The sequence below is a fragment of the Boleophthalmus pectinirostris genome, unplaced genomic scaffold (assembly GCF_026225935.1).
Source record: "Boleophthalmus pectinirostris isolate CB_2022bp ecotype Guang Dong unplaced genomic scaffold, ASM2622593v1 HiC_scaffold_7, whole genome shotgun sequence".
Lineage (NCBI taxonomy): Eukaryota > Metazoa > Chordata > Actinopteri > Gobiiformes > Gobiidae > Boleophthalmus > Boleophthalmus pectinirostris.
In genome coordinates this window covers 39,755,260-39,764,146 of record NW_026571473.1, presented here as the reverse complement: position 1 = coordinate 39,764,146, position 8,887 = coordinate 39,755,260, and the positions used below count along the sequence as shown (strand labels likewise).

At 37.4% G+C, this 8,887-nt stretch overlaps 1 protein-coding gene and 1 non-coding gene across 2 annotated transcripts in view; one reads left to right on the top strand and one right to left on the bottom strand.

Moving 5' to 3' along the window:
- LOC110168541 (zinc finger and SCAN domain-containing protein 2-like) overlaps window positions 1–8,887 on the top strand; it is a 126,925-nt gene that overhangs the window by 56,618 nt on the left and 61,420 nt on the right. The window lies entirely within an intron of this gene.
- Window positions 2,976–3,078, bottom strand: trnal-caa (transfer RNA leucine (anticodon CAA)). The gene is given in 2 exon segments: window positions 2,976–3,021; window positions 3,041–3,078. It is a non-coding gene; the product is annotated as a tRNA-Leu (tRNA).

The following is an 8,887-nucleotide window of genomic DNA, read 5'->3' as shown; positions in this document are numbered from 1 at the left end:
AGCAGCAGCAGCAGCAGCAGCAGCAGCAGCAGCAGCAGCAGCAGCAGCAGCAGCAGCAGCAGCAGCAGCAGCAGCAGCAGCAGCAGTAGACCAGAGCTCAAGGTCAACACGCTCCTGAAGAAGGAGATGGCCTCAGGGTCTAACCTGCAGAAGAACAAGAGCAACAGCAGCTGCTGGTCTATGGAAGACAGGCCAATGTTTTAAGTTGTAAAGTCTTTGTGTTTCAATGCTTATGAGCACCTTGGCCATATTTTTATAAATTATAAAAAATATTAATAAAATAAGTTAATGTAAAACTCAAGCCTTTGTGATTCATTTTGTTTATTACATTCATGACAATAATCACTGTAATACATAAAAGATAAACATGTCTTGTAATAACAATATAACAATGTACTACTACTACTACTACTACTACTACTACTACTACTACTACTACTACTACTACTACTAACAAAGCAAAAACTTTTCAGATTGGTGCTTCTTCATTTCGCTTCATTCATGGCAACACTACTGGTGTAAACCTGTGGCCAGGTACAAAAGTGAGGCAGAATATGTAGGCAGAGTTTATCTTTAAAATGTTCCACATTTCCTCAAGGTCAAAGTCTACAGTCCCTAGAGACACTGCATTTCTCATTGGTGGGGGGCAGTTCTCTGTGGTCACAATGTTTCTGACCTCTTTGCGATCTCGATCCATTTCAAAGATCACTCGTATGTCACAGTGTTCCTGCGGGTTAACTGGTAGTGGTGCTGGTTGGTCCTGATGTCTGTCTTCTTCTCCTTCTTTTTCTTGTTCTTCTTGTTCTTCTTCTTCTTCTTCATTTGCTGCTCTCATAACTGCACGAAAATAGCGGGAGCAGACCCTGCTGGCCTTTCTTAACAGAAGCCAATAGGTGGGGTACTCTTCCGGGTACAGTCGAACATTTTGCAGTAGTGTGTTCAGAAACTGATTGCCTCCAGAATTGACCGAGTGTGCGCCTTCGTGATAGCGTGACAGTTTGAACTCATGCAGTAGAGCGAAAGGAGGCTGCGTGTCACACACGAGGACCATCTCTAACATGGCATCGCGCATCGTCCGCAGCGAGGCTTCGCTCTGTCCGCTTTCCACTGCGGCTCTTATGATAATATCCATAACCTCCGCGGTGGCTTGTGTTCCTCTTCCTTGTGCTTGTGCTGCTCTAGAAGCCCCCTGTGATCCTCCATGAGCCCCAGGCTGCCGTGGATCCATGCTTAAAATTGTACTTGGAACTTTTTTTTCTTTTATAGGACTGACAGAAGGACAGCAGCAGCAGACAGACAGACAGACAGACAGACAGACAGACAGACAAAGGATAAGGTCGTGGTGGTGGTGGAGTTTTTTTTACCCAGGCTGGTGCCACTTAGTGCCTCCACTCAATTTTCATTTCTCTCCAGCGACTAGGTCAGGAATCAAGAATACGGTTTATCGAGTATATAATATACCGAGTAGAAACCGCGGCGTGAAACCGTGCGCTGATGAATCAGGCTAGTGGAGTTTAATAAATAGGCCAAAAATTTGACTACTCTGCTGACTCTGGAATACAGTAGCTAGCGCGTATGTGCGTATGCGGTTATGCGCGTATGTGCGTGCGTGCGTGTGTGTGTGTGCGCGTGCCTGCCTGCCTGCCTGCCTGTATGTTGTATTTCTTTAAATATGGTTTCTTTTCAGAATGGTGATGGTGGTGTTTTCTGCTATTATTATAGTGAGTGTGCTAAATCTATGCTGTGGGGCAAACGCAAGACACATGCAATACATAGTACACGAGTATTTCTAATGATAAACACTCCCAGAGACAACGTGTATCTGTTTTATTTATTTTTATTTTTGTTTGGTTTTCATTGTAATTGTTGACTATTACCTGCTCAGCTGTCACGCCCTGTCCTCTTCACTTCCCTCGGCTCACGTGGAACCTCGGGCAAAACCGTGATGGGACTGTTGTTACAGACCACAAAATAGTCACGGACGCACAGGGGACATATATATATATATATATATATATATATATATATATATATATATATATATATATATATATAAAACACTACAATCACACACAACGTGACTCTGACAGAAGCCCATCGTGGACTCCTGATATGGTGTAGAGCTTCTGATCATGTGACAGACGGATTCAGAACTAACCAGACGAGCATGATTCTCAATGTGTCACGTGAGTCCACCACACTCATTATTTTACCATGTTACTTGGTTATTTAAGTGTGTGTGTGTGTGTGTTAAATTTGACTTATTTATCTTATAGGTCAGTTGTTTTCTTGCAAAACATGGACCAGAACATGTCACTCCTTCAGATCCACATCATGTGTATGAGGACATGTTATGAGATAAGATTCATACCTGTGTATGAAGAAATGTCATCCTGTCACCTTGGCCACGACGACGACGACGACAATGACAACAACAACAACAACCTGATAAAATAGAGTCAAAGAAAAGCCTCTGACGTCTTGTGACGTCTGTGCTCATGTTGCAGCACTTGGCAGGACTTGCCCAGAGCTCCTATTGCCTCTTCTTCTTCTTCTTTTTCTTGTTGTGACATTGTGTCATTTCATGTGCATATTATTATTTAGATGTGTTGTAATTCAATCTCCAATAAATGATTTTCTTTGTTTTTAACCTTTTGTATGTGTAACAAAGTGTAATAAAAAATAAATAAATAAATAATATATATATATGAATAATTTTACAACTTGTAAGTTTTGCAGTACCAACAATATGCACTTTTGATCATTATTATGCATAATAATAATAATAATAATAATAATAAATATAGCCGCAAGCGGCAATGATCAGCCCGCGTCTCGCACACACGCGCGAGATGCCGAGGGTCCCTGGTCACTACGGGCGAGTCAGGTTTTAAATATATACTATGTACAAATTATTACATCGTAAATCAAAAGACAGTATTAGATTTATGTGTCTGAAGTCAAGAAAAGGTATGTGTCAGAAGTGGGATTCGAACCCACGCCTCCAGTCGGAGACCAGAAGTCCAGGAAGGAGATTATCCTTGAGTCTGGCGCCTTAGACGACTCGGCCATCCTGACACGTTGCCAATACACAAACACAAGTATATATTTAAGCGCTAAACCGTAAAGCATGACTCAGTATTTGATTAAAGTACTACGAATATTTTGAAATCACGTTTACGAATGCATATCGCTATTTTTTTTTTATGTTTAACATGTCTCTAGAAAGGAAACGTCACCTCATTGCGATCGCGGTTGTGTTCAGACGCTGTTTATCGCCAAAGACGCAGCATAAACCAGCGGGATACAGCCTAACTTCTATTTTCTGTTCAATGCTTAAATGTTTTAATTTAATTTAATTTAATTTAATTTAATACAAACAAACAGAGCATTTTGTTTTAGCTGTAAAATTCATAGGAAGTAGCCTTAAAAGTGGACATGCGTAGATAAGGCGCATTACTGCCACCTACAGGACAAACACTGGGTTGACCAGGCAGGATCATACGCTGATTATTCACTGTTTTGTTGTTGTTGCTGTTGTTGTTGTTTTTCTTTATGAAATTACGGTTTTGGTGTAGTAAAAATTAAAGTGAACTCCTAAATTAGGGAAAGAAGTTATAACAACAACATTTGAATGGTTTGATCACACTGCTTTCATCAATCTCCTAGATAAACCTTTTACCCAATTTTATTACGGCAAATATAGTCAAGTAGATACAAAATAAATAAAAAGTAATAGCATGCAAAAGTTTAGCCCATGTTTACTCCAGGTTGAGTCCTGGTTTAGCCCATGTGTAGTTCTGACTCTGGGCACCAGCAGGAGGCCGGTCCCTGACCTCCTAGTTTTCCCCATGTTTAGTCCATGTTTAGCCCATGTTTAGTCATAGTTTAGTCCTGGTTTAGCCCATGTAATTATTATTATTATTATTATTAGTAGTAGTAGTAGTAGTAGTAGTAGTAGTAGTAGTAGTAGTAGTAGTAGTAGTAGTAGTAGTATTAAATAATAATATCATTATTATTACAATATACTGGACTGATCTGAGGATAGCACAAGGGTTAATCAGGATGAACAAAAATATTAAGGGCATCTGTGACAAAAACAAGAATGAACATAAGATCTCTCTATTCGCTGATGATATTTTGACATATATTAGTGAACCAGCAACATCCATACCAGCACTTATTAAATCTTTGGAGATATATGACAAGCTCTCTGGCTATCAAATAAACCAATCAAAATCAGAGGCAATGATGCTAAGGGGCCACTGGCCAACAGACCTAAGTAGTAGATTTCAATTCAAGATTAGTAATCAGGGATTCAGATATCTTGGAATCATTATTACTCCACAAATGTCACAGCTGTTTAAATCCAACTATGGGATATTAATGGATGAAATTAAAAAAGATCTTACAAGGTGGGAAATTCTGCCTCTGTCACTTGTAGGGAGAGTAGAAACTATAAGAATGAATATACTACCAAGGTCGCTCTTTCTATTTCAGTCATTACCTATAAAAATACCATTATCCACATTTACAACTCTAAACAAATGGCTCTCAAAATTTATATGGCAGAACAAACGTCCAAGGATTAAACTTAAAACACTTATGTGTCCTAAAGAGTTAGGAGGCCTGAATGTACCAAATCTGAGAAATTATTATCTGGCCTCCCAAATTAGATCAATGATTGTTTGGATTTCTCAAGAAGAAGAAACAATATGGTGTAATATGGAACAAGGTGATTGTCCAAATATCTTTCTTGACACTTTTCCATTTATAAACCAGGATGCATGGTCAAAAAGTAAGGTTACAAATGAGCTGGTGAACAATGTTTTGTCCATATGGTCAACTGTCAAAAGGACACTGAACCTTCCTAAATCAATGTATAGATTAATACGAATCAATCATAATTCCGAATTTTCCCCTGCATCAAATCTAAGCAACTGGGCCAAAAAAGGCCTGATTATGTTGGCTCAAGTGTTTGAGGATGGAAGCTTGATGTCTTTTCAGCAACTACAACAAAAATATGACCTCCCAAGCCAAGATTTCTTTAAATATCTACAACTGAGACATTATCTAAATAAGAACACAGTGCTGGATGCTTTGCAGGCTCCACCTACAAATATAGAAATCTTTTTTACATCCGTGATAAAAAAATCTATTACTAGCAAATATATATCTCATATCTACAAAATATTACAAGATGCTACCACAGAGAAAACACTGCATATTAAGGAGAAAGGGGAATTAGAAATGAAGACAATAATTAAGGATGAGGACTGGGATCGGACACTTCGGGAGGGATATAAAATTACAAACAGCCCAGTACTAAATGAATTTGAATGGAAAACTAAAATTAGATTGTTTAGAACTCCTTTTATTACATGTCAGTTTGGTGGAACCTCAGACAGATGCTGGAGGGGCTGTGGTCTGGTGGAGGATCATTCCCACATATTCTGGGATTGTCCTAAACTAACAACATTTTGGAGGGACGTGCAATGCGAAATTGAAAACTGTTTGGGGATCAAAATTATATTAGAGCCATGTAGTGTTCTGTTGGGAATTTTTCCAAACAACCTAAGAACAAATAGCCATTTTAATTTGCTGAAAATTTTATTTTAATTGCAAAAAAAATGATAACGGTTTCCTGGCTCAGGCCGCTGCCCCCCACAATCACCCAGTGGAAAAATAAAATAAAGGATGTAGATCATATGGAGCAAATAACTGCAAGGTTACAAATGAAGACAGATTTATTCATGGACAAATGGGCTTCAATTCAGGCCTATATGTCAAAAGGACGACTGTCTTTTGTAGGATTTTTGTTGTAGTGTGTGTGTGTGTGTAGATGATGAAAGATGAATGAGGAGACTGTGTGTGACTGTATCTATACTGTCACTGTGTTATCAGTTTACTTGTGTTGCATCCTTGCTGCTGTTTCATAATTATGTGGCTTGCACCAAATTTATTTAATAAAAATAAGTTCCAAAAAAAATAAAAAGATAAAATAAAAAAATAAATTAAAATACATATAAAAAGATAAGATAAAAACATAAAATAAAATATATAAAAAAGATAAGATAAAAAATATAAATTAAAATATATTTTAAAAGATAAGATTAAAAATATAAATTAAAATATATTAAAAAAGATAAGATAAAAAATATAAATTAAAATATATTAAAAAAGGTAAGATTAAAAATATAAATTTAAATATATAAAAAAAAGATAAAATTTAAAATATAAATTAAAATATATTTAAAAAGATAAGATTAAAAATATAAATTAAAATATATATATATATAAAAATTTAAAAAAAGTTTCATTATTGTGAGGAGCCCAAACTCAAGTTCACCAGGGGCCCCCAAACTACAAACTCCACCACTGACTGTTGCTGTAATGAAGAAATATTGTGCAGGGTCCCCACAACATTTCTAAACTTTTACATGACTTTTTCATGAGCTAAAGTGAATTTTCCATGACTTTCCAGCACCTACACATGTAGAATTGATCATAGTTTTAGTGTAAATCTGAAGTGTTAACTCTTTCCACTCACATTATGGTTTGGGATTATAGTTTTGGAACATTCTAAATCCTGCCAGTGCATTTACTGTCGTCTCTTTTAAACTAAAGACTCAGACGTTTAGAAATAATCAGAACAGACTCATGAGAACTGAACACAACACTGGAGCAAAGGGAAACACAGACTAAAATTCAACTTCTACTACTGCTATAAATGCATCACAAATCTCAGACTTCTGGTCGTCACACAGTTCATACTGGGAAGGATTTTCTGAAAAAGTGAACATCAAACCTCCATGTTTGTTTTCCCAGTGGGACGTGTCTATTGTCAAAGTCGATCTTTTCAAGTCTTTTGAACCAAATCACTTTTGTTTCTGGGATTCGGACGTCGTAATTGTTGTGGTTGTTGGATCCAAACAGCGGAAAATGATTCCAGAAATGTGTTTGTGAACTTCATAAATGCAAAAGTGAATCAGATGTGTGTGACTCAAACCTCCGTTCAAACTGTTTCTCTTCCCAACGGAATTGAAAAATAGTGAAAGGTGAAGGTGATGGGCAGGATTGATCCACAGGAAGAACCAAAAAGGAAACATTTGTCTGACTAAGAAATGATCCCGAGTTTACAGAGAACATTTTGTATGTGGAGCCACGACAAAACAAAATCCCGTTTGTTAATGGAGAGGAGCAGAAGACAAACAGACTGAGCTGCACTTTCTTGTTCTTGTGGTTTTACACAAACATCACGTCTTGGTCTTTGCAGTGGAAGGTGTTTCTTGGTGAACAGTTGGAGACTTTCACTTTGGTGTTGACTTTTTAAATTTGTAACCGAGGCTGAACAAGAGATCAGGATTTTGTTTTGCCAAATGTTTCCTTTTGGTTCTTCCTGTGGATCAATCCTGCCCATCACCTTCACCTTTCACTATTTTTCAATTCTGTTGGGAAGAGAAACATTTTGAACGGAGGTTTGAGTCACACACATCTGATTCACTTTTGCATTTATGAAGTTCACAAACACATTTCTGGAATCATTTTCCGCTGTTAGGATCCAACAACCACAACAATTACGACGTCCGAATCCCAAAACTAAAATATGACAATATCAGAACCAGAAACAAAAGTGATGTGGTTCAAAAGACTTGAAAAGATCGACTTTGACAATAGACACATTTTCGGAAAATCCTTCCCAGTATGGATTAAGCAATGACCGGAAGTCTGAAATTCTTGATCCATCTATTTGCTTTGTATCTGTTTTTCGAGTTTTCCTGCATTCCTCAAATAAAAACTTGACAATATTAAAAAAAACAACAACAAAAACAGGAGACGGAAATTTGAGCAGAAATTCTTTTTACTAAACGTCAAACTCTAAATCGAAACATTCTGAGGCTTTTACATGAAAAATATTTGACAATCCTTCGTTTCTACGTTTCACAGACAAACGATTCACCTCTGAAAACGTGAAAACAGTGAAAACAGTGTGAGCGACTCGTATAAAAATAAAACTAATCTATGCACGAAAACAGGAAATGACATCAGAGGACTACAACAAACAGGAAGTGACATCATTTTGTAGTCCGCGCTCGTCTTCTGTGCTCTCAGACGTGACAGAGATGATCCGAGGACAAAAAAAAAACTAAAACAAAACATTTAAGGATCTGACTTTTGGAGAGAACAGAGACAGGACACTGCTCCCGACCTCGGACCAACTTTAAAGCTACACTCTGGAACTTTTACTTATTGCTTTGCCGGGACGTTTCACAGTACGACATTAAACGTTTTAAAATCTCAACTTTATTTCATTTTTATTGCTCAATACAATACAAGGTGTCCAAAAAATCTGGCAGAATTTCGCAGGCCAATAATTTTGTCAGTTCTTGTTGAAATAACCTCAAATTTTCACAGAATCTTTAGAAACAGATGAAGATTTTATACTTTTAATGTTTTACTTTTGTTCTGTTGAGTCGTTTTGTGTCTTGAATCTGCTGCTCACAATTATTGGCCTGTGAAACAAAACAAAAGAGTGGGCTCGCCTCTCCACAGATCTGACACGTGTCGCTGCGTTTCAGATTCTACAGTCCGTTTATTTGTTTATTTTCAGCGGCTCAGAGGAAGAATCTCGATCAAACGCGAGAGGGAGGGACCGCGGGGAACGAAGGCGCCTTGTGGAGTAAGAAGCTTTCAGAAATATTCGTGAATAATCATAGAATAGATCCGTGCGTATTTGGGAAATCGCTGCATGTTTGTCTGTAGTTGAGCATAAAATAAATATTTGTAAAAACTCGAATGAGTCCAGTCGTACATCAAATATATCGTGTGTTTTTTATCCAACAGAATACGAATCGAAAAGTTACGACGTCAAGAAATTACAATCACC